We start from the raw sequence: 25,535 nt of genomic DNA, 5'->3' as shown, positions 1-25,535 counted from the left end.
CAAGCTGCCAATCACTGCTGAGATCCTGGTGTGTCGACTGGGCAGTCAGGGAAGCAGCCCCTTTTAGTGCAAGGTTCCTGAACACAGCTTATTCTTGCCTCGAGGTGCTACCCGTTCCCCAAGATCCGAAGGATGAATCCCTTGCAGGCTTCAGTTGGTTCCTCCGAGCCCATCAGCCTCCAAGAAGCCCGGGGCCTCTTTGCATCAGAAATTGACATGTGCCATTCCAGAAATCTTATTTCTTTGCTCCTCTCACCTCAAACAGTCCCCCACCTCTGCCACCTCCTCTTTCACTCCTCTGGAATCCTCGTCCCAGATGTGACTTTCTCTGTTTCCTTTGGCTGGGAATTTGCCGTTTTCCCATAACCCAGTTGCGTTGCCTGTTAGAGAAACCAAAAAAAAAAAAACCCCTCCAACTTTCTGGGAAGACATGTAATTCAATTCCCAAAGAGGGACAAGGAAAGCCCCCTCTGAAACAGACAGAGAGAACCTCCTAATACATAATCATCCCAGCAGAGAAAGTGCTTGGATAAGCCTGGGGAACTGGTAACGTGGTGTTCTGTTTCTTAATGTCCTCTGCAAAGAAGCTGGCCCTGGGTTTAAAATAGCCCTCTGGTAAAAGCAGCTATTTAAAGAGTATTGGGGTCTGAGAAATGCAAAACAAAGTGTTGTTGATTAAAAACACATGGTTTGTTCTCTAGGCGAGAGTAGCCAGCAAAATCAAATGTGACAGTGTTTTGGCTTTTTCTATCCCACAAGACATGAGGGGAATTTATTAGAGTGATGTCAGTTGCGGTTAAAAAAAGTTTGCTGTGTTGTCTTAATAAAAAGAGGCTTTACCTTGGAGCTGTCAAGCTCCCTCCCTCCTCTGGCTTAAGGCGGTGGCTGCTGGGCCCTTGGCCCTCCTATGGAGGGGAGGGGCTTCTCCCCACAGGGCAAAGCCTCTGCCTTGAGGAAGTCCTTGAGACCACAGGGCACTGACTTCCTCTTGGTAGATATGCAGGATGGCCTTTGAGGGGAGCTGCAGCCCTCTCTTGGTCTGTTGAGTTTTGGAGAGTGGAGATGCCGACCCGGCTTGGAGTAGGAGCCTGGCCTGACCTGGTTGGGTGGTGGGGCCTGGTTGGAGGGGAGAGACCCTAGCCCATGGCCTTCCCCAGATCACAGTGACTTAGGCCTGGGCAGGATGGATAATCTGCTCATAAACAATGAGAAATTGGGCTGCTGGCTGAATAGGAGGAGAGTCTGTTAGTTGGAGCTCTTTGGTTTTATATGGAAGAGAAACCCCTCAGACACATTCAAGTAAACAGGATCTATTGAAGGAGCACAACAGTCCATCTTTCACACAGCTAAGAGGAGACAGGCCATCTGGGGAATGAGGTGGGCAGCAGATGGGAGTGGCTTCCTTCTTCTACCTTCCAAGGAGCCACGCAGTCTCTGATGTGCCTCTGTTTCTGTTCCTGCCCCTCTTAGGGGTTTCCTCCGGGAATGTCTCCGTTTTTACTTCTTCATGGCTTTGACTTGTATCCGCTGTGCCCTGATGCTACAGGAACACTTGTATCAACTTTGCCCTGTTGCTAGAGGACCATATTTTTGTCCAAGTACCATCATCTTTCTTCACTGAGTCTCATTGCCTCAGTTCCAAATTCCTGAGAGAGAAAATCCATTTGGCATACCTGGAGTCCCACTTCCATCTCTGGTCCAGTTGGCAGTAGTTCAGGGAGTTGTCAGCTTCGAGGGGAGCCCCTCCGGGTGGGTGCGGCCAGCAGGTGATGGTACCGGGTCAGCTGTGGAAGGGAGCTGTGCGTTTCACCGGGGCAGTTGAAGGAAGCAATCACTTGTGTGTGTGGGTTTGTCCTAAGGATCTGGGACTTTCTGGCAGTGAGAATTTCGTAGTCACTTCTGAATGCCTCTCCCTCTTTATTCCGTAGGAAGGATAACCCTCCCGCTGGGAAGATGAAATCCCAGCAGACACCCTTAATTCTTTTCTGGAGATACACCCAGGAATTGAGAAGAAGACGTTATTATTTTTTCAATTAATCTATGGATTTTCCCCCTAATTCCAGGAGAAACACATACATGGTCATAGAAAACTTGGAAAACAGAAACCCACAACGATGGGAGGAAAAAGCAGCCGTAATCCGAGACAACTGCTGTTAACATACTGGTGTGTTTCCTTCTATTCTTTTTTCTTGAAGTAGTAGCCCGAGGCTCTGTGAAGGATCTGGGCTGAAGATCTATCTTTGCACTCTAATTACATGTCTTCAGACTCTAAGACTTTAGGATTGCTTTAAATGTGTTCTCGTAATTTTCCTTGAGCTCACAGGGTTGTTTTCCTCTTGCTCTTTGACCTTTTCCTGGAGGTGGCAGCTGAAACAGAATCAACATTGGCTAGTCCCTCTGTGCTGCCACCGCACTTTTGTGCAGATCACCACTGTACCCCCTTCCCGCCTGACCCCCGAAATAGCTTTTTAACTGCTCCTCTCTTGAGTCCTTTCTGCTTCCTTCTCTGGGGATGATCTTTTTAAAGCCCCAAATCTGACCTTACCAGTCTTCGCTGAAGATCCTTTCCTGATGATTCCCTGCACTTAGGATAAGATAGACAAAATCTGTAACATGGACCTCTGGCCCACTCCATCACTGTTTTTTCCACTCACCCTTATGGCAACTCTTGGACTCTCTCAGTCACGTTCCTGCCTCCTAAACGCTGTTCCTACTGTTCTGAAGAGCTTGACTCTACTCTTCAGCCTGAAGGCTGAGTTCCACGTCGCTTCCTCAGAGAAGCCTTTTCTGACAGTGGCCCCTTAGAGGCCCTTAACGTTTCCTTCACAACGAAGATCGCAGTTTGCACTTACGCATTTATTTGTTTGGCTATTACGGAACGTCTGTCTCCTGGATAGAAGTGAATACTCCCTGAGGCAGGGCAAATTTTGGTGGATGCTGTGTCCTACCCTAGCTGTCGTCCCCTCCTCAGCCACCACTCCCACCTCCCCACCCTGTGACAGTGCCTGTTACGGATTAGGGGCTCCGACAATGCTTGTCGAATGAATGAGTGAATTGGTGCTTTTCTGGTGCCCTTCCGCGAGTGAAGGGTCACCACACGGTAGCGTACAGGATCGGGAGGTCTAGGGAGAGCATATGGTTTTCCATAAGCCCTTGGCGTGAGCGGCTTTCACGTTTGCTGTCATGTGTGAGTGCCCCAGATGTGCGCGCACACGGTGATTGGGGATGTGGCGCTGAGCTTGAACCGTGCGTGCTGAGATGCTGTGTGTAGGGCTGGTTCCAGGGCTGCTGGGCGAGGTGGGTGTTCAGGGAAGTATCTGCCCCTTGGTGTGGCCCTACCACTCTCTACTTGCCACATTCTGTGGGGAGACTTCATTCTAGAGCATGAATTCTAGAGAGTTCGCTCTACCAGCCACCAAGGCTCCTGGGATTGGACGCCTCCACACAGCGGGGGTCCCTGCCTCTGAATCGGCCTGGTAGCCCTCTCTGCCTGCACTGTGGATCTTGTCTAAGTTAAAGGCAGATTTAGCTTTCCTAGAACTTTTAACTGTTGATTGCCTTCTGGAGATGTTTCTTCTCTGGAGAAACATCAGTTCATGCGATGGACATTTGTCGAACCCTGGTGGGACGTCATCAGGTGGGGATGCAGGCACTGGGGGTAGACGTTACCGAGTCTAAGCTCGTACTCGCTGCACGACAGGCCAATAAATTGAGAGATGAGTCGTTAGGGCAAGGAATGCTGACTTTATTTGGAAAGCCAGCAGACCAAGATGATGGACTACTGTCCCAAAGAACCATCTTACCAGAGATAGAATTCAGGCTTCTTTTATGCTAAAAGGGGAGGGGAGTGTTTGGTTGTCACAAAATTCTTGGCGTCAGAATCCTTTGTTCTTGCAGCCGTCCACATAGGTCAGGTAACTGATGTTTCTGTAAAACCTCCAACAAGACAAATGTTATTCTCTGTTCTGCAACTTTTTGTCTCTCTATGAATGGAAGTGTTATACCTTTAGAGCTCAGAGCCTTGAGAATGAGCTATCCTGTATACTTCAGGCAATAGGCAACATTCTTGTAGCAAAAGCAGTAGAACACAAAGGTTAAAGTAAAAGAAACAGATCCAATATGGAGTCCGATTTGTTCTTCCCTGTTACATAGAGAGCCGAATAAGACACGAAGGAGAGCTCAGCTCTGGAATGCCTGTTGCAGCTCACCATGTACTCTACATAATTATTTTAATTCCTCACATCAGCCTTATGATGTGCCTGTTATTAGCCCACTTTACAGTTGAGCAAATGGAGGCTCAGAGTTTCCATGACTTGCCTGAAGTCCCAGTTTGCATGGGCAGCAGCTATGGCTCACTCTCCAGTCATCTGACTCCTACTCAGAGTTCATTTTTACTACCTTAACCTGAAAATATGAATGTGCCTCTGCTGCATGCCCCTCCTAGTACATTTGTGGGGTGCTAATGTACTCCCCGAGTTATCTCGTCTCCTGGGAAAACTTGATCCCCCAAAGTGTGATGACACCCAGGGGCGCTTCCTTGGGCTCAATCACTTGGCAATATCCTTGCAAGTTGCAGAAGGTCCTGGCTACTGTACAACGCACTTCCATCTGCAAACATGAGGGTCTGATTCGTGAAAACTAGATTCTGCAGAGGAATCCAGCGTGGTTATTCTCCCTGGACAATGAAGCCAGTTGCTAAGCCCGGGACCTTTTTTGCTGGGGCAATTCAGGAGGTGTTTCCCAGTAAGCACTGCGCCATGAAAGATGATAGATGCACAGATTTCCAGGGCGATGTCTGACACTTGGGGAATCTTTAAATGAAATCCCTTTTAGGGAACCATCTGACTTAAACAGTTCATGATACAGGACACTCATGGCCACCTGAGACATTTCATTCCACCTACAGGCACATGCATTCAATTTTGGGCTCAATATACAAGGAAAACAATTCTGTCTCCTTGCAGCTTCCACCTGCTGGTCTTCCTGAGGCCGGGAGGCACCAGCACAGTGCCTCTCCCACATGGCAGGCTGGCCCTTGGGGAGCCTGCAGGGAGTTGCAGCCTGAGCCCAGGCTGGTCAGGCATGTCTGAGCAGGCCTGGTGAACTGCGGGGTGGATCTGTTCAAAGTCTATTTGCGAGAGAGACTGTGGAACCTCCTGGGAAGGAGCTCGTTTTGGAGGAAGAAGGAACTGAGCACAAACAGTGGCCTGGTAACCAAGCTTTATTGCAGCAGGGCAGGAGGAATTCTGAGCACGGCCTGGCGTGCCCCTCACAGCCGACTCTGGGTGCAACTCAGCTCCCACAGGACTTCTTTCAGCTACTTATGGAGAGCATATAGAGATGGAAAGAGCTGCTTTAAACTAATACATGGTGGTCACCTGGGAACTAGCTTTGGGACTGGTTTTGAGAGTAAAACCCACGATGGGGGAGAACGGCTCTCTCCTCCACCACGTGGCGGAGCCCCGCACACGCTTGGCTCGGGGGGCCTCCAGCACCTCCGCTGTGGCAGGGACAGCAGTGCCCAGCAAGAGACGGCGGGGTCAGTGTCCTGGCAGAGGGCTTGGAGTGGGCCAAGGGGAACCACGTGGTGGGTGACAAGGAAACTGACTGTGCGTGTCTTGGGCATGCATGAGGCACCCCTAGGGATTCTAGAAACACTGGAGGTTAATTACAGAGGGGCAGACATCCTGAGTGACCCAGTGGAAGTTAAGTCATTGTTACTAATGTGATTGGATGCGAAGGGGCTGTTGGCCTGGGAGGACTGTCGTGGCCCCACCCCCAGCTTCTCTTTTCCTGGTTGAACATCCCCAGCATCCTCTGTTGTTCTTCAGAACCCCCCGTTCTGAGTTCCCTGATGCTCTCCTTACTCCCTTTGGGAGCCAGTCCAGGCTGCCGGTGCCAAAACCATTTGCTGAAAGAATTTTAAGAAGTACTAGGATTAATATGGCCTAACATTCTTTTTTTCTTGACCGGGTGAAATGAAGGCTTCCAGAGGCTGGAAGTGAGTTGCCCGAACCATATGTACACAGTCAGGGGAAGAGTCAGGACTCCCCCCGAGTCACCTGGCTCAGAGCCGGGCAGCAGGCTGTTGGCCGTCACTGTTCTCCATGAGGCATGGTGATGGGGATGAAGTGACCCTCAGTTTGCATGAGGTGAACACTAGATGACCCAGGACACATATCTCTTTGATATTCTATAATTTTAAGGACCCAGAAATGATGGTGGAGAAACAAACAATAACTGGGTGTCTTCCAAATACAAGCATTTAGTTACATGGTGGCATCTGTTCTCACAACAGCTGTGTTAGGTAGTCAGGTCAGGCGAGACCCTATTTTACAGATGGGGACATAGAGGCTCAGAGAGGTGAAGTCATTTGCTAAGCCATCCAGCTAGTAAGTGGAGGAACCACCAAACACATCTTGATGTCAGAAGCCCACGCTTTTCCCATGACATCATTTTGTTGAGCGTTACTTGCTGCAACTTACCTTACAAAAGCAGTGATTATTATTTTAAAAATTTTGAAGTAGATCGTAAAGCATGTTTTGCAAACTGCACATTCCTCTCTTCCGCCGTGCCCTTTCTGGGTGAGACGCTCTTCCTTCCCTCCTGCCGTTTTGCCCACAGTTGAGAATCCCTCCATTGATGGTTTAGAATCTTGCTCTGGGTGTGAAACGATTGGAGTCTAAGGATATATTTGTTCAGGAAGAGAGGAGACAGGACAGCCTTTCTGCGTTGCCCATCTCTCTTCCTGGAGCCTCCCCCCTCACCCATTTTCTTCTGCCTGGAGCAGTTATCTCTGGGTCCCCCTTAGTCTGCCCTCTGACGCTGCCCGTCTCCGAAGCAGCAGGCGGGCGGCCCCCGTGTCTGAGCCGGCCATCTCTCAGCGCGATTGCGAGCGCGGTTATCTTTCATTTCTGGCATGTGCTGTAACACAAGAGTGATCTCGACTTCAGAGATTATCACCTCTCATCTTTCATTCTCCCTTTTCTTCTCTCCTTTTTCTTCCTGCAAGATGATGAAATTACCAGACAAAGCCTCCCCTCCTCCAGCCTAGTCAGAGCTCAGAGATATTTACTTCTCGGGTAAACAGCTGTAATCGCCCTCACCAGACTTTATCTCACAGTTAAGTAAGTTAAATTCTTCTGGTCTAATCCCCCATGTGCTGTGGTTTTTGGAGTATAAAGCATTCGCAGTCTTTTGATATAACATGACAACACTGGACCACTGGATGTGATTAGGCAGCCGGCAAAGAGGTTTCAATGTAACCAAACTGGAAAAGAAGGGCTCCCTTGGCAAAACAGCTTTGGGCAGGAAAAAAAAGAAAAAAATGCACGGAAAAGTTCATTTGCTCACGAGAGGAACGGAAGAGGGGCATATGGGTGTTTGCTGGGCCTGGACGGTCCCCAGTTATGCAAATGCTTGGTGGACCGTGAAAATTGAGCCCACCCTTGCGTTTGTGTGATTCCATGCTGTCCCTCATCACGTGACGGCCACCGCGGCCGGGAGAAGACAGGAGAGGCGGATGTCACTGAGCCTGTGCTTGGAGGTCACGTCGTTCCTAGTGAGAGAAACAAGACCTGCTCGCACCTCTAGGAAACAATAGGAGGGCATTTTAAGAACAAAGGCTTAATCAGACTTGGGTCAAATCCTTGAAAGTTCTGGGGCGTGGGAGATGATTAGGTGATAGGATGGTCAGACAGAAAGGTGTCTGAATGTGGATGGAGACCAAAGCCATCCTGGGAGACTGGACAGGTCTTGTGTGGGTGGTTGGTGGTGCCGTGGCGGGGACAGAGGGTAGCGGAGCATCTCCGAATGTCGGCATCAGCAGAAGCCAAGGTTGGGAGACGGAAGGCGCCTGGCGTGCGTGTGTCCGGCGGGCAGGTCTTTGACCGCGGGCCAGGGCTTCGCGCCCAGGGGCGACCGTGGCTGCCGTGAAGATGCTCGGCAGCGCTTCCCGTTTCTATGCATAGATGCCATGCGTTGGCTTTCCTTTCCTGTCGACCTTCCAGTCAGTCCTAAATTCGGTTCCCGTTCTCTGCGTCCCCCTGCCTGCCAGTGCCACCGTGCTCTCCGCCAAGCTGTGACACTTCCCCAAGCACCGCCTGTGCGTTTTTAAAGGCTGAGCCACAATGTGGGGTTCAGCTGCTCCTGCCACCCTCCCTTTGTGTACATGTGTGTGAGAGAGAGAGTGTATTTTTGGCCTTAAAGCCTCATTAAAAAGAAGAAGAAAGGAGACTGCCAGGGCCCAGGTCTGAGAGGCAATTTGCGGAGCTTAAGAAGCTGCCCTATTGTCCCCACAGCAGGTGACACTTGGATGGAGGCAGATCCATCAGTCAGTTAGCTCCCCTCCGAGAGCAGCTCCAACACTCGGGTCGGGGTGCGGCGGGGGACTAAGGTGTCTCCCACCCTGTCCCCTGCTTGGGAGAAGACAGGGCCCCAGGCCACCTCTCCAGGGTCCCCTCTCCCTTCCCTTTGGGTGGCCTTGCCCTGCAGAGCCTTGGGAAGTGTGGTGCTCGTGTTTTCCTCTTCCTGCGCTGTCCCCCTCCCGGCAGCCAGACCTGCTGGGGTCACCGCTGGATGGGGATCATGAACGGATGCCCAGGCCAAGCTGAACCTGGGACTTGCCCCCAAGGGTCCACGTGTCCCGAATATGCTCCTTGTAGCCCCTCTGCTACCTGCCCCAGCTCTTCACTCCTAGAGACTTTGGTCCTAAAATAAATCTCCTTCTCCATGTTTGCCCTGTGCAGGAGTCCCTCACTGCATTTTGTCAGACTATGGGTGTGTACGTATGTACGTACGTAAGTATAAATGAAAGAATGAAAAAAGAAAGAAAGGAAAGAAAGCAGGAAGAAAGAAAGAGAGAAAAGGAAGAAAGAAAGGCAGAAAGAAAGAAAGAAGGAAAGAAAGGAAGGAAGAAAGAAAGAAGAGAAAGGAAGGAAGAAAGGAAGAAAAGAGAGAATCAAATAGAATCAAAGGTAAGGTGTTTGCTTTCAATACCTACCACCAAAATACCAACCCCTCTGCCCCTGCCAACAAAAACATTCATCTCTTCACCTCTTTTCCCCACTGGTCACTTGTGGGGAGCAGGGGGTAGGGCTCTGCCCTACCTCCTGAGTGTTTAATAAGCCATCAGGCATCAATACTCACTGGGGATTGTCATAGTCTCGGGGCAGCCGGTGGGAGCTGAGTCTGATGAGGCTGTGGGAGGAGAAGAGGAGGAAACTGGGGAGACTTGATGGGGAGGCCATGAGCTGTCAAGGGGCCCTGGACACTGGCCTTCCAAGTGACAGAAGGGAAAGCAGGAGGACACGGGAGGACTCAGAGGAGGAGATGGGTCATTGAAGTCCAGTGCGGCCAAGCCTCCAACTCTGGACCTGCTTCCCTGCCTCTTTCCACACTTGTTCTCATGCAACAGACTTGGGCCGGGGCCCGCGGGGCGAGAGGGCAGAGTTTTGGGCAGGGCCCTGATCCTGCTGGGACCAGCCGAGCTGTCAGCAGGGCGAGTCCCATATCCCCATGTTGGGAGGATAAGGTGGCTCGTCTTCCCAAGGCGAGGCTGAGCGTGTCTTACTCTGTGCTGTGGTTGCCTGACCTCCTGCTGGAATTCCTGACCCTGGTTTGGAGCTGCCCTGTCTGCAGCGCATCGTGACAGGATCCCTCACCCTGTACACTGGCTTGAAATGTGGTGAAATAAATGTCATAATTTTAAGACTCTAAGTGTCAACAGTCCCCAACAGACGAGGGTTCGATTTATGATTTTTGGACTTTATGATGGTACCTAGTAATACATATTTAGTAGAAACCGTACTTCAAATTTTGATCTTTTCCCTGCCTAACAATACCCTGTATCTTTTCTTGCGATACTGGGCTATGACAGCCACACCATCTCGGGGGTAAACAGCCAACACACATACAACCATTCTGCACCCGGATGACCAGATGTTTTTCACTTTCAGTACGATAGTCAATCAATGACATGAGATATCCAACACTGTATTCTACAATAGGCTTTGTGTTAGATGCTTTTGTCCAGGCTAATGGAAGTGTTCTGTTTAAGGCAGGCTAGGCTAACTCATGATGTTTGGTAGGCTAGGTGGATTAAATACATTTTCAATTTATGGTATTTTCAACTGACAATGGGTTGACTGGGATGTAACCCCATCGTAAGTCGAGGAAGGTCTGTAGTGAAATGTCGTATCTAGCCATTGAACTGATCCAGAATCAAGTGAAAGAATATTCATGGAGCGTTGGACATGGTGATGCCCGTCATGAGACTATGAATGGGAATAACAGTGGTACTACTGATAGATATTGTTCATTGAGTGCCTTTTAAGTGCCTGGCACGCTCTTGTATAATCCTGACAATAACCCTTTATCGCCAACTGACAGTTAAGGAAATAGAGGTTGAGTAGCTTGCCCAGGGCTATATAACTTGTGAAGAGGCAAAGCTGGGGTTCAGACTCAGCTCCAGGGCCAGACTCCAAAGCCAGGAAATATGTGGGCATAGGAACGAAGTCAGTAGAGAAAGGGGCAGAATCAGATGATCAGACCTGTGGTCCCGCCTATACATCAACAGGAGGCGGTAAGGAAAGAAGGTCCACGAAAGCTCCAGGGGTGACCGAAGTTTCTGGAAGGAGTTGAGACCTACTCTGGATTTAGGTAAGTAGAGGATTAAGGTGTGTGAGTGAGCATGGGGTGTGAGAGTCAGTGAGGAGAACAGGAAAAGAGGATGGGGGGTTGGTTTAGGAAGACACCAGGAGCCGAGGCAGCACATTAATGTGGTTTAATGCTAGCGTCCCCACCCTTTCTCTGCATGAATTTGGGAAAATCAATAAACCCCTCTAAGCCCGGTTGCTCGTCAGTAAAGCGGGGATAACGATGGTAAGGACTGTGAGATAATTCACGCAAAGTATTCAACGTCTGGCACAGGCTAAATGCTTCATAAACGTCGTCTGTAGTTGAAAATGTTCTTCGTCACTTGATCAACTCCTCGGTTTTTGTGTTATCTTAACTCTTCTCCATTCTTTAGGGTCCTCCGGCCACAGAGTCATCAAGTCCAGTTGATTCTCTCTTCATAATATTTGTTCTTTCTTTTCTTTTCTCATGGCCATGACCCTATTCTAGGTCACTGTCATGACATGTCCAACATACGGCAACAGATTCCTGCTGGCTTCCTACCTTCAGTCTTTCTCCACACCAGTCGACCTGGTACTTTAATACCAGATTGTTCCCCCAAACCACTGCTCTCTCTGGCTTCCTTTCCAGCTCAGAACCCTCCAGTGACTCACTCTCGCCTTTTGCTATTCAATCCAGACTTCTTAGCTGAATCACCTACTTTTCCATTTATTTGCCTGTTTCTCAATATGGTTGCTCTTATTGTCTCATAAGCATGCTAGGATTTTTCTTGTCAATGAGCCTTCATTCCTGTTTCCTCCTCCGGGCATATAGCAAGTTCCCTACATACGAAATCTTAAGTTGCAAAATTTCAAAGACGTGAACATGTGTTTGCATATTCAGTCACGTAAGTTAGTTCATGTGTCTGGAGTACATTGTCACGTGCATGCATCTTCTACAAGTGGTTGTGCTTTTGTGTACTTTACTGTACAGCACTGTATAGAGTACAGTACGCAGTATCTTTATTCTAAGCCCAGGATGTCCTAAAGCAACAGTAAAAGCATCAGCATATAGCCGATTGTGTGAGTTGGGTACCTAGGCTAACTTTGCTGGACTTACGAACAAATTGGACTTAGGAACACACTCTTGGAACTGAACTCGTTCGTATGTAGGGGACTTACTCTATCCCTCTTCCTCTCCTCCTAGCCAAGCGCTCATCTTCCAACCTGGCTCCTTTGAAGGCCAGCTCCTGACCAGTCGAGCTCCTGAGATCTCTCTCTTTGGGGGACATCTTTTGCACTCTCCCAGTGCCTTGCTTATGTGGCCAGAAGCTCATAATACACACTCACGAGAAATGGACAGTTTCCCCAGATGGGCTGTAAATCCTCCAGGGAAGGCCATTTCCCTTCCTCTTCTATCCCCTGTGGCTCCCAGCACAGGCCAGGGCTGAGCCTAGACAAGGCACTCCATACATTTAAAAATTAATTTTGTTGAAGAAAGGCAGTAGTGAGAATGCTGATGATGAAGAATAGAAGGTAGGAGAGAAAAGCCTCTTTTCTAGCAAAGTTGGGTGATTTTTGTGATGCAGCAGGAGCTGTGGCTTAGAGTGGCCGGTCACTCATACCCCTGGAAACCAGCCGTTTCTTTCTCTTGTGTGTCGCCCTGGACCATCCTTATTTTTTTCCAGCTTTGCTTTCTGCCCTGGAAGCTGCTCTCTGCCCACATCTCCTCTCCCGGGATTCCTGGTAGAGCTCAAAGCCTTCGCAGAAGGCAAGCTGGGATGGGATTGGCGCTTAGATGTAAGTCCTCTATCGCATACCCCACCCAGGGCCCCACTGGTGGTTCACCATTGGTTGGGAGTGTTTGTTTAATGTCTGAGCAGATGAGTCTAGAGTGTATGAATGAAGAATTGCACATATTGGAATACAGTGTAAACCCTTTCACAATAATATGTGGCCATTTGCTGTATCCTGAATGACAATAACAGCAATAATGGGGATAATCTGATGGGAAAAGCAGAGCGGGATGGATGATGGGTGGGACACCAGGGAACCTATTCTCCGCCCAGGGACTTGGGGTTCAAGCCAGGCTTTCCATTTTTCTGGGTTTGTGCTCCGTACCCAGCTGGCAAGACGCCTCCCTCTGATTCAAAGAGGGGAGAAGAATCCCTCACCCAGGGCTCTTGGGGACGTCAGACCGCTCCTTACGCAACAGCCTCCTAATGAGTTAAGTGTAAATGAATCAGAAGCAGATGGATTGGATTGTTCTGGAAATACACCCGAGGTTTAAAAATTAAGGGAAAAAGCATTTGGCAAAAGGCATTTTGGGGTTTGCCAAGACCCAGAACATTTGAAAAACAGTTCAAGATTTCTTTTGCTTTTTCTTTTCTCCTTAGTTGTGAAACCCACAATGCTGCCTACAGGTGGTAGAAGGAGACGGCCCCCTTCTTCAGACTGATGTTCCTCTTGCCGTGGGGGTGATGGACCCCGGACAGGAGGCAGTGGCTACCGAAGCAGGGCCTGACTGTGTCCAGGGGCAAGGCCCCGCGCCCGCCTCTGTTGGCAGGGGAAGGAGGGCCCTTGGGCTTGCAGCTCCCAGCCTGGGCCTCGCCCTCCGTCCGGGCCTGCTCTGGGCTGCTCTCTATGGCGTGCAATGTGCCTGCTGCCTTTCTAAGACTTGACTCACCTTGTCCAAACATGGGGAAGCTCATTACATAAGGGAAACGGTCTCCAATTTGCTAGGCGAGAAATTCTGGAAGTTAGCAAACGCTAATCCAATAAAATATAAAGTGAAATGTTTATTCTAGAAAAAACCCTTCAAACAATTTTTTTTTATTAGTCACATTTGGCACGGTTGAGCCTTTCCCTGGAGGGACCATCTTGCTGAGGGAAAAGGGAAACAAAGCAACGATCTCAGAGGAAAACTCAACCCAGCAGTTTCTAAATCTGCAACTGGCTGGCTGTGTGATTGCACACAAGACAGCAAATCTCTCCATGTTTTGGTTGCCCAATAACCATCTTGCAAGGGTTTCTTTGATTAAAGGCAAATATATGAATCAAATAGGTCGGGGGATGATTCACGCTGATAACGAATCCTAATGTTCCAGGAGCATTAGGTCTTTGGTGTAATCAACACACGGGAGGGACACTTAGCAAATTCTAGCAAAGTTGTCCCCCGTCCCTCTTTCCCCCAGACACCTACCTGTGAAGCCTGACTCACCTGCACGCCTCTCAGAATTCTGTGCCTTGAAAGCGTTGTGACCTTGGCCCTTCCCCAGGTGGGACGGTGGGAGACACTGGGAGACAGTGGCTCTGTGACCTGGGGTCCTACCCCAAGATTTCTAATTACGTTTCGGGGTCACCCACGTCCAAGAAGAGCTGTCGTCGTGTATGGGCTCTGCCACAACCCTGCCTGGAAAAAGCAATACTGGAGTTTCTCTCTGGTCTTGCTGCTGCTCTCACCCCCCGCTTCTAACTGAGGCCCGGGGCTTTGGCGTGGTGAGAGGCTGGGAGCTGCAGGTCAGGCTGTGGGTGGGTGCTGTTGGCAGAGTGCAGGCAGAGCACGACTGAATTCCGTCCTTCCTCAGAGCCCCACCCAACCTGTCTTTCCATCCGTTTGTTCATTTACCTCCTCATCAGCTGTGTGGGTGCTGGTTCGTAGCCTGACCTCCAGCAAAGATAGGTCTGTTCGCCCCCGTCCACGTTGACAATGACAATCGGCCATTGCATAAGTGGTTACCATTTACAAAGAGCTTTCACATATATAATCTTGCCTCCTCTCAAAAACCCACAGCAAATGCAGGGGCCCTCAGATCATCTGGTCACCATCTCATGACAGAGGGGACGTTCTTCCCAGGGTCCCACAGCCACGCAGAGGCCAGGCTTGGTTTAGAGCCTCTTCACTCCCCAGGCTTGTACTTGAACTCACCTTGTTCTTGATCAGATCTATTTTGTTCTGTGTCCTCCTGTTTACATTACCCCACGTGGACTGTAAACTCCTCTGGGACAGGGGTCATGTTTGGTACGTCTCCATAGCTCGCATGGAGAGGGGCTGAGCAGCGTATGCGGAATCTGCTTAACAAACATCCAATGAACAGTAAAAAGTATTGAACTGGGTAGGACTGGATCACGGCGAACAGATTGGCATTGCGTTGCCTGATCTGAAAGAGCTGCTCCGGGTCTCTGGGAGCCTCCCTGATGGTCACGTGCTCTCCACCCTCACCCCCTTTAGTCCTGACACAGACTCCCTGACACCAGCTGTAGCATTATTACCCTTATTATCACCACTCTCGCAGAGCCAGCTCCCAGCGTGGGCCAAGACATAGGAAAGAAGGTGGGAGCTTCTAGATATCGTTCCAGCCAAGGGAATACGAGGCAGAAGCCCCGGCATTGGAGGGCGGAAGCAGCCCATGTGGGGAGAGAGGGGACAGACCACGTGGTCTTTGAGCTGGAGCCTGGCCCTACCCCGAAGTGCTGGGTGACCTCAGCCCCGCTGCCTCTGGCTGAACGTGAGAACAAAGGTCCTCTCTGTCCTGCCTCCTTGCTTCTTAACTATATGAGTGAGAGGGCAAATGAGATCCCATTTTGAACTCCCAGGAGGAAAGGCAGTAGTAATAACAACGATTATGTAGAGGGTCTGGCTTGTTGAGGCTGCCTTCAAACAGAAACTAGCTCACCCCCCAGGGCAGGTGGAGGCCACCCCTAGGAGCTGGGAGCCATTCTGGCTTTGGGGGTGCGGGAGGTACGGGGAAGGGCAGAGAACGCGGCAAGGGGTTCTCTTTCAGACTCATCACCGTCCTTGGAATTCCTAGGTGTGTGGGAATGCTGGTCAGGCCTCCTGCCTCCCCGGAGTTTCTTCCTCTCAGGGGAGAATTCAGGCTTCCCCATTTCTGACATGATGATTCAGAGCAAAAGTGGACTTGTCAGAGACAGGAAGGAAAGATAAGATAAAAATAAAAAGTTAGCCAGACTTATAAGTTTTTCTGGCCTTAGTTCCCCCTCTTCCTACCGCACAGCATTCACATTCTAGAAAATCAAAATCCCACAGCAAAGCCAGGAAAGGAGGGCAAGGCCACAGGCTCCAGGTCAAGGCCGGAGGGCAGTGGAAGAAGTGATTCAGAGCCCGGGGATGGAGGAGACCGCGGCGGCCAGGATGCAGGGCTCCGGGCGGGGCGTCAGCCTCAGTGCTGCTCGCGCACCCGCCCCCATCCACCCCAGAGGCAGGCAGCCGGGAGCCATGTGATCGATGGGCCCCAGCTTGAATGGAAAGTCCAGATTCCAGGGACACACAGCTTAAGAGGCAGGAGGAAACCCACCTCTCACATCTGCAACAAAATTAAACTAAATACATAAAATTTGTTAGTTTACAAATAGAACTGTTACTTGTTTCTCGGGGTATTAACAATCTCCTTTTTTTGATTAAGAGAATGTATTTTTAATTAAAAAATTTTTTTTCTGGTAATGCCCGTGAAAGACGTTTGTTTCAGTTGCCAGCATTTCTGCAGAACTAATGTGGGTGGATTGTGACAGATATAATTTCTCCATCCTACAGTTTCATCAGCTTGAGTTCTGTTAAACTATACCCGCTGGGCTTAGCTCCTTTTAAAGTTTCCGCTTTGACAGGTAGATTTATTAGTCTTGAAATTTGTACAAATCAGATGTCACTCGTGGCAACTTGTCAAAATGTCAGTCTGGCGAGGCGGCATGAAAGGCTTTCTGGAGAGGGAGACAGCGGTGAGGCAGGCTTTAAAGAGCTCCAGCGCGAGCTGAGGAAGGAATGGGGCCGTGGCAGCTTCTTGATCCTGAGGCTTTACTTTATTGAATATCTCGGGCTGGACAGCGGACGGGCCGTCCGATCCCGGGTCTCTGAGACATCAAGGCTGACAGCCCCCGAATCATGGCTCCTGTCTGTTGCAATGTCAAGTTTCTTTGCTTGTTATGTTCACTTAGTGGGAGAAGGCCAGGGGTGCCGGTGTGGGGAAGGAGAGGGAATCCAGGTCTTTTGGTTTCCAAGAACGCTGGCTGGGTCCGGGTTGATGGAGGGGTGTTCCGGGGTGGGCTCCCCTGGCCAGAGCTCAGCACAGCATCCCGGCTCATCAACCGAGATTCGAGTTCCACTGGGGAGAGGACGCAGCAGGAGGGAGGGGAAGGTCTCAGGTGGGAACTACAGGAGGGGACAACCCCGGCACAGCCGCAGGGGACCCAGGGCCTCCCTTTCCCAGTCTGCTGGCTTCCCACACTGACTTGGTCCCGATCACTTAATCAAAGATCCCACACTCTGGTCACCTCCATCATTATCTTAGTTTGACACAGAGGGAAATGTTATTAATAGTCAGAAACTTATCTGAATATTTTTCCCCTGGGGCAGTGGGCAGGAGTGCTGTAGAAAGAACTCAGCCAGGGAGTCCGGTGGACCGGACATTCAGGGCTCTGAGAAGGTGCCCTCTTGAGGTGAAGGCCAGGGGTGGGGAAGGAGAGTGAATCCAGGTCTTTTGGTTTCCAAGGATGCAGGGCTCGTGCTCCTGCAGTGGAAATATAATTCTGGTGGAGGAAGCTCTTACTGGACGATTGCACTGTTTGCCCATCTGTTGGTCCGTGTGTCTGCCCCGGGATGTCGGAAGACACCCAAGAGAGCTGCAGAGCTCAGTGTTCCTACCACCTCACTCTCCCATTCACCAAGAGGTTCAGGTGGGCTTGACACTGATGTCTTCAGAGACATAGGGCAGCTCTGAGACCCACACCGGATAACTGGGTCTTCCCTTACTCCCAAGCAGCGGGCTGGGGAACTGCCAGGCTGACGTCCTCAGCGTCACCTTCCCATCCACCCCCACCCTTTCTGGTCCCTTGTCTGCCTCTGAACTGTGCCGTCTCAACCTCAGGCCAGGCACGACTTGATTTGAGAAGTGTGAAGTGTGCTCTCTCCCACCCCATCCCCCGCCTTCTCATTTCTTTGCCTGTTGAATTATTGAAGGCCTTTTTCCTTCGTGAGTTCCCAGAAACTCCTGCTCCAATGCAAATGCCTCTTTGAGGGAGGAGACACCTCCTTACTGTGGATGAGGTGACAACACTGCTGAAAGCAAGGAAGTATTCTGTGGGGGCCAAGATCGGGGAAGAAGAAGCATGGAGACCCAAGGGGACCTGCCCAGCTCGTGATATTTTTGAGAGGCCGACCTGCCTGATGCATCCCTGTCCCGTTTCCAGAGCGGGGAGCCAGACTTTTTAAAGAGAGACAGGCAGGCCAGGTAAGGGGAGGCCGGCAGGGAGCCCCGAGGACCCTTCCCGGCCTCTCACCTGTCTTGCTCTCTAGTGAAGGGAAGGGGACTTCCACTTGCCCCTCTGTCCCCTCAACAGCACAGGTATTTGTCAGTGACCGAGTCCTTCTCTGTCAGCAGCGTGGAGTCCGAGGCGTCAGGAGGGGGATTTTCCTCTCGCTGGGCCCAGGAAGGTGTCGGTGTTCTTGCTGAAAAGGACAAGAATCGAGTCCACCGTTTATCTTTTCTCGTTGGTGCCTGGCATGCTGAGGAACTGAGATTATCCCAGGTGAAAAATCTCAGACATTAAGAGGCATGACAATGATCACAGTCGTGACGATATAATAACAGGGGTAGTTATCCTAATAATCCCGTAGGATGTATAGCCTGTCTTTCAAAGCACTCAAAACACTCTCGCGTCTGTGATCTCACATCCTCACAGCCTGCTTCTGGGGGAGAGATGGAGTGGAAGAGGCTCTTGCAGCTACGTGGGGAAACCGAGGCACCTAGCTCATGCCGTTCACTCTGGGCCCTTTAACTCAGCCACGTGACTCCTGGAAAAATGAATCTTTATGTTCGCTATCGCCCAATTATTTTGAGCTGCCATCCTGTCCCTGAGAGCGGAACACACACACACATACATCTGTGGCTTCCAACCCCCAAATGGGCCATTACTGAGAAGCGCTTCAGTTTACAGAGTTGAAAGACTTAATCGCCAGCCTCCACCCCAGCCCTCTTTTCTCCAGTGCTGTGCGCCGGTTCCCTCATCAAAAGGGAACAGGGAAGAGGCAGATCTGAGGGTTTTCACAGGGGAAAACTCTTTAAAAGAATCGCTCTGTGTCATAGTGCAGGGTGGCTTCCTTTCATGTGGCAAATGCATTGTGGCAGCTCCCCGCTCCACATCAGATAGATCATTACAGTGGGGACGGGTGGGATGGGGGGAGTCTTCCCAGCCCCTCCTCCCAGGGCAGCTCGGCCCGTCACAGGGAGGTGGGCTGGGGTCACTTTCAAAGGGCGAGCGTGGGGTCCTGAGGGGCTAATGAGTGGAGAACAGAGAAAAAGCGGTGGGTGCTCGTCGCTCGCGGGAGTCCTGTGATCCTCCGTAGTCAACGTGTCTCTGCTTGGTAATTTTAGGGCAGGCAGCAGGGAGAGAGAACGCGGGCTGGGGGGAAAGATGAGAAGGCGGGGAAAGGCAGGGGAGAAGAAGGAAAAAAAAAAAACACCCCACCAGCCTGTCTGGCGTTAGTTCAGAAAGCTCTCCAACTCACACATCTGGTTCTTATATTTCAAAGTTAATTAGTCATATTGAGGCTGTCTGAAGATAAATTTATCATCCAGAAAAAACACAAACAGTTTGAAAAATGAAAGGAAGTGGGGTGACATGGCTTGACGTTTAAATAAATCATTTTAACATGATTAAAAAACTTGTCCTGTCTGACACCCAGCACTTGGGTACTTTGTAAAGAATTTTTGACAAAGACAAGTCCCTGTTTGGTGTACGAAAGCCCTTGCCATTCAATTACTCAGAATAATCTTTGGCCAGTTACTTTTCTGAACGACTTCTGGTGTGTGTGCCGGGCAGCCACGGCTGGGCCCTACTTTCTGGGGTGGTGGTAGGAAGCGTGGGGTAGCCAGTGGTTATTCCAGTTGAAACAAAACAAAACAAAACAACTCAGACGTGAAGCGGTGGGGTAACTGGAGAGCTTTTCTTTGGAGAGGAGTAAGGGTAAAGTGAAGGCTTAATCCGGGCCTCTCTGATGGCTGTCGGGTTTGAGCCGGAAATCCTTGCCCGGCCCAAAGAGGAAAGATCCTCTTCAAATGTCTAGGCAGAGACTTCCAAGAACCAGATGTGTCCTGTTTCTTACACCTCCCAGGGCTCCGCTGACGGTTTCTGTGACAATGGAATTAGGAATCGGGGCTGTCTCTGGCCTGGCTGTAGGAAGCAGCGGCCAGATGGGGGTGGTAACAGTCTAAATTGTGGTGAGTCTGCTGGTTGGTTTGTTGGAGGAGCAGGTGTAGGTGAGCTGGAGTCTGTACAAGCTGAGACACACCACCGTCCTCCTGTTCTTCCCACCCTGCCCCAGCTGTGCCGGTGAACCCTGTGTACTCAGTAAAGGTCACTGGTTCCTGTTCTCCCGAATGACGGACAGCCCTTCCCAACCCAGCTCAGCAGTGGGGACAGACATCTGGAATGGTGGTGGTAGAGTCCCTGGTGGCATATGTGGGTATTTCTAAATGTGATGGAAGGGAGGGGGCATATCCCAGGGCCTCCCCCAAATCTGTCCAAGGTAAATTGGCTCTTGGGAGATTTCGACGCTCCTTTTCATTTGTCCCTTGGTCGCGTGCTCCGTGCAGTTCAGGAGTGATATAATACAACATGAACGTTCTCTCCTATTAGCAATTTGGTCTCATCGGTTTTGTTAATGGGATAACAAGAGGTGCCGGTTATGGTGCAAAAGTCTCATCATGTTGGTAATTTTCACTGTAACATGTTAGCGATCTGTCACTATTTGTCTCCAGTAATACTGGCAAGAGTCTGCTTACATCAGGGTCTCGAAGGTTCTCTCCACACTCCCAGACTGTTCTTTCTTTCTCTGGCTAGGTAGCTTCCCTCCTCTGATCTGTCTCTGTCCCTCTCACTGCGCCTTTGTTTCTGTCTTCCTGGTACCACCTCCCTCCCCTCTGATAACCGATGACAATGTATGTTTCGGAGGGAAACGCTGTCCCAGGGCAGCCCCTGCAAGGATAGAATTCCAGACCTGTAGGCCCCAAACGATCATAATCCCCATCCTTTCCTCTGTCAGATGGAGAAATCGAGGCCCAGAGAGGAGAAATAAGTTGTCCAAAATATCACCGTCAGTTTATCACAGTCAGAGCAAGGCCAGGCCTACGACCCTGGTTTCAGGATTTCAAATCATGATGCCTTTTACTATGTGATGGACAGTGTCATACGAAAAATCAGTCAACCCCAGAAACCAACTTTCTTGCACATGGGAAACTCATTCCAGTGAAGTTAAGGTCACGGAGAGGAAAAAGTCTCCTTTGCCCTCATAACGGGGCTTTTCTCATCTTGATCAGGATGGGACCTCAAACCACGTAGTTTTCTGACGTGAGTCATCCTACCAGCTGAGATGCCCCAGTCTCAGTGTCCCCCACTCTAAAATCAGGAAGGGAAGGCTCTCCTTAGCGAATCCTGGCCATCAGCTGGGTGGATGAAGCTTCCGGTCCCAGCGCCGGTCACCAGTGGTCCAGCACAGAAGCCCTGGCCACAGATAGCCTTTCCTATGCCGGGTGAGATGCTCCTGCCTACCTCCGGGCCCTGCAGCCCTGCTGCAGCTCTCAGAGACCTTCACCTTGCCCTTGTGCGTCAGCTGGGGAGGGCAGGATGCACTACTGTTGGAAGCGTTCCTTTCCACAGCTGGTGCCTCGAGGCATGGAGGCTGAGAAAAGCCAGAAGCATCACCCTGTCGTGCAAAGATGCCAGATTTCCAGTCAGACGGACTAGGGTTTGAATCATAGCTCTGCTACTTAGTAGCTGCGTGAGCATTCCAGATACAGAAACTGTGTCTCTGTTTCCTTACATGTAACATGAGGAGTCCTAATAGTCTGCCCATAGGTTTGCAGTGAGGAGTAGGGAACGTGTATGTAAAAGACCCAGAACTTTCCAAGGCACCTAGGAAGCCTGCCCCTTACTCACAGTACAGGCAGGTGGCGTGGAGACTTACCTTGACCATCTTCTGAATTTGCTTGTATCAGGCTCACGGTGTCTGGATGTGTGAGGTTCAGCGGCGCTGGACCATTGAGGGACGTGTTCTATTTCCAGGGTCAAGGAGAATTTCGAAAGCAGAGGGATCTAGAGCAGCTGTTGAGAGGAGGGGAGCATGCCAACCGCTGAGTCACCAGGGGTGTCGATGTTGAGAGGAAAGAAGGAATATCTGCGTTTCTGTGGCAGGGAAAGAGGAAAAAGGAAAACAGAGGCTCTTGCTTGGGTGCTAGTGAGAGCTACTGGCTTGTGCACGTTCAGAGCCTTCCCACACATCGTCCAAAGCTTCTAAGGAAACCGCCAGCTGACTTTGAAATCTCAAAACAGTCTCATCACACCCTGTTGAATCATAAACTCTGTCTAGGGTGGGGATGTGGCAGTGCCATGCCGGGAAGGGGGCGTGCGCTCCTCCGAGGGGCGCCTCCCAGGCCTAAAGGGGATCAGAACCCCGGCTGGGCCGCCCTTCCTCCTGCTGTCCTTGAGATGCTCTGGCTATGTGGTCTGCCTGCCTGCCTGCCTGTCTGGTGCTTCCTTAGGAGCTAACAGACTCTGTGTGTATGTGTGCGCGTGTGTGTGCGTGTACAGGCGTATGTGCATGAATTTGCCTTTCCTGTGATCCGGGTCTCTACTTAGAAAATGGGAGGTCAGGGGATTCACAGTGGGATCCGTTTATAAAAAGCTAGGTCTGGGCAGCCAGGCCCTGCAGACCTGCCCCTCTCTGGGGTCTCAGTTTCTCTCCGTAGCTCTAACCCGACCAGCTCAGACTCATCGGGAAGGTCGCATCACGCCTGTCCCCTCCTCGGGGAGGTTCCCTGGAGCACAGTGGACTGTGCCTCTCAGTCCTTACTCTGCTTTTCTTTTTCCTTCTGAGCTTTGATCAGAGTGGTAACCAGCTTGTTATTTATTTTGGGTCCTGTCTGGAGAATGTAAGCCAGGTGAGGGCAGGGCCTTTGCCAGCCTGTTGGCCTCTGTCTTCCTGGTGCTAGAACACCTGGGATCCAAGGCCACACGTGCACGGGTGTACCTGTTGCGTTAATGAGGGAACCTGCACAGCGTGGCCGTTAATGACTTCCTCTACCTGCCTCCCAGGGTTTGCGTAAGGGTCAGAGGACCGGGGCTGTGAAAGTCATTTGAAAAAATTCAGAGAAATATGCCAAGTGTGAACCATTAACATCCGTCTCCTGCAGGAGGTGGACGACATTCCTTTGCCAAAATCTCTCAGCAGCCTTGAGGTGAGCCTGGCAGACCCTAGACACTTTCCAAGAGCCTCACTCCCACCTCCACTGGGGTCCTTGAAGCGAGACCTCAGATCACAGAACAGTCCAGCTCAGCTTTACTCGTGTTCGCCCAGTGCCTGCTGCGTGGTGACGGATGCAGGAGTTCCCCGGGGCATAATTCTGCCTCTGTCCTCCGAAAACTCACAAGCTAATGGGCGAGGCCAACCTGCAAACCAATAAGTCCTCATGCAGGGACACGTGCCGCAGCACAGGCAAGTTGAGGTACCCGTGTCAACGGGGGGAAGCAGTGATTAACCTCAAGGAGATGGGGAGATGATGGCAGGATCCCTCGGAAGACGAGGCCCCGCCCTCTGGGAACTTACACCTTGAGCCCGTGTGTCTTGACTTTGACCTCTCCCTGCCCCATCTCCACCCAGTTTTTCCTGATCACCCCCAACATGAACTTTTTTTTTTTTTTTTTTTTTTTGCGGTACGCGGGCCTCTCACTGTTGTGGCCTCTCCCGTTGCGGAGCACAGGCTCCGGACGCGCAGGCTCAGCGGCCATGGCTCACGGGCCCAGCCACTCCGCGGCATGTGGGATCTTCCCGGACTGGGGCACGATCCCGTGTCCCCTGTATCGGCAGGCGGACTCTCAACACTGCGCCATCAGGGAAGCCCAACTACATGAATTTTTAATCCCACAGATATACAGTGTATCTGTTTAGCCTTTGTAATATCTTAGATGTTTTACACCCCAAGGATGCCTGCAGGGAATGCGTGCTCTTACCGCCCGCCTTTCTGCCCTCCCAGCCCATTCGGCTGACCCCTGTCAACCTCTCCTGCATGCCCTGATGGCGTGGCAAGTCTTCCCTTCTGTTGACAGTCACCAAATATGCAGCCCTGGGACAGACACAGGCCAGAGCTCAGTGCACCACGGGCCTTCCTGGGGGCTTGGTGGCTGGTCTCTAGGTTTAAGGGTGCTCCTGGCTCCTTCACCTCCTCTCCTGTGAGGCCATTTGGGAAGCCTCACCCATCATCACCCTGCCGGCTCCCCAGCATCCTTCTGTGTGGCCCTGACATAGCAGAATACTCTCACTTCTGCCAAATCAATGTGGCCCCCACCCCGGCCTGGCATGCAGGGCTGGGACTCTGCCGTCTCCTCTTAACTGTCCTCTTCCACGTGCCATCCCTCATCTTACCGTTTCGGCATCACTGGCAGCCCGAGGCCACCCAACCGGGCACTGTTTGGCCCAGGACAGATGCCAGGCTGGGCCACGTGCTTCCTGTGTGCAGCTCTGGTCTCCAGACTGTCCGCCTCCTGTGGGTGAGGACTGCTTCCCATTCTTCTCTGCTTCTCCCTCCTCCTGAAGCAGTGGTCCTTGCACACCTGTTGGTTGATGGGCCTACTTTTTCCTTCTCAGTCCAACTAGGGAAAGCAGGAATTTTTCCTCTTGTAAGTCTTCTCATTGAATACGGGGCACTGAGTAGGGACTTAAAGCATGTTTGTTGAATGAATTGAACTAGAGAATGTTTTTGTTTCTTCTGACACCATTTAGACAACATGGTACGCTCAGGTCCTGGTCTCCTGGAACTTGGCTTTGAGTGTCGAGTGGCTCCCAAGGCTTGAATCCATCCCCGGCCTCTCAAAGTCACAATTTCTCAGGAGCTGAGCAGGGTACCAGCCAGGTGTCATTCTGTCATATGGTTGGTTTTCTCCTGGAGGAAGAGCCATCACGTTTCAGCTCCATCATGGAACCAATTGTCATAAAGCAGTGTCTTCTAGATTCTGTCTTAGGTACTCTCGACAATACTCTTCTGGGGGGCTCTTTTTTAGAGCCGCTTTTGGTTGGGTTGGGTTAGCAGAGACATTTAGACATTCTGCTTTGCAAATTCCTGGAGAAATTACATCCCTGTCGTATTTGAACACTCTCAAATAGGAAAGAATTACTTTATTGGGTGTCCCCCCCTCCCTCCTCCTAAATGTTTGAAGCTAACAAAATGTTTTCAAGCAATTTCTCGCCACTGGATTTGGTGAAACTCACTTCAAGTGTCTTTCCAGAGCCTTTCATAGAAAAGTAATTGTGTAATTAGCTATAAATTAGTAAAAATTATGCTAATTACTTCCAGGTGTGACATATTTTGTGCTTAAAAACGAGTAAGAGAAATAAAGGAGCTGTCACTGGGGTTCCCAAGTGAAGCTTGGCCCAGGCAGCTTGGCAGGCTGATGTGCACATTTACTTAATATTATTTTTTTAATTATGTAATTTCTGAATAAGTACAAACAGACCCGAGAACAAAAGTACAACAGACAAAACCCAGGGGTGGTTGTTTTTGTGTGTGTGCTTAATTAAAAGGAGGCTCCGTAGAAGGCTTTCCAGGACTTTTCAAACTTGTAAGGGGGGACTGGAGGTGGTGGGATAGGGGGATGTCGGGGTCAAAGAGGTCTCTGGGGTTCCTGGGCTCTTGAAGCCGGAAGGGGTCTGATGGCCCCCTGGGGGTTTGCCCTCTTCACACCCCCTTCACCCTTTCAGTTCTGATTGTCAAGGTGATGTGTACCATGGCCAAGACATGGCAGCTGTGATGTGCTAATGGCATTGCACATCATTTGCATACGGCTCTTTTTTTAAAAAAACGGAGGTGACATTGATTTATCACTTTATGTAAGTTTCACGTGTACAACATTCTATTTTGA

At 50.7% G+C, this 25,535-nt stretch overlaps 1 long non-coding RNA gene across 1 annotated transcript in view; it reads left to right on the top strand.

Annotated features, from left to right (window-relative positions):
- Nucleotides 1–25,535, top strand: part of LOC309838935 — a 95,632-nt gene that overhangs the window by 12,880 nt on the left and 57,217 nt on the right. Inside the window, exon 2 of the long non-coding RNA XR_014298428.1 lies at nucleotides 8,748–8,975. This is a non-coding gene — a long non-coding RNA (uncharacterized lncRNA). The remainder of the gene's footprint in view (nucleotides 1–8,747; nucleotides 8,976–25,535) is intronic.

Source organism: Grampus griseus (genome assembly GCF_964374135.1).
Source record: "Grampus griseus genome assembly, chromosome: 21".
NCBI classification, from domain to species: domain Eukaryota; kingdom Metazoa; phylum Chordata; class Mammalia; order Artiodactyla; family Delphinidae; genus Grampus; species Grampus griseus.
Note: the sequence above shows the minus strand (reverse complement) of the source record. Positions and strands in the feature narration are given on the sequence as shown.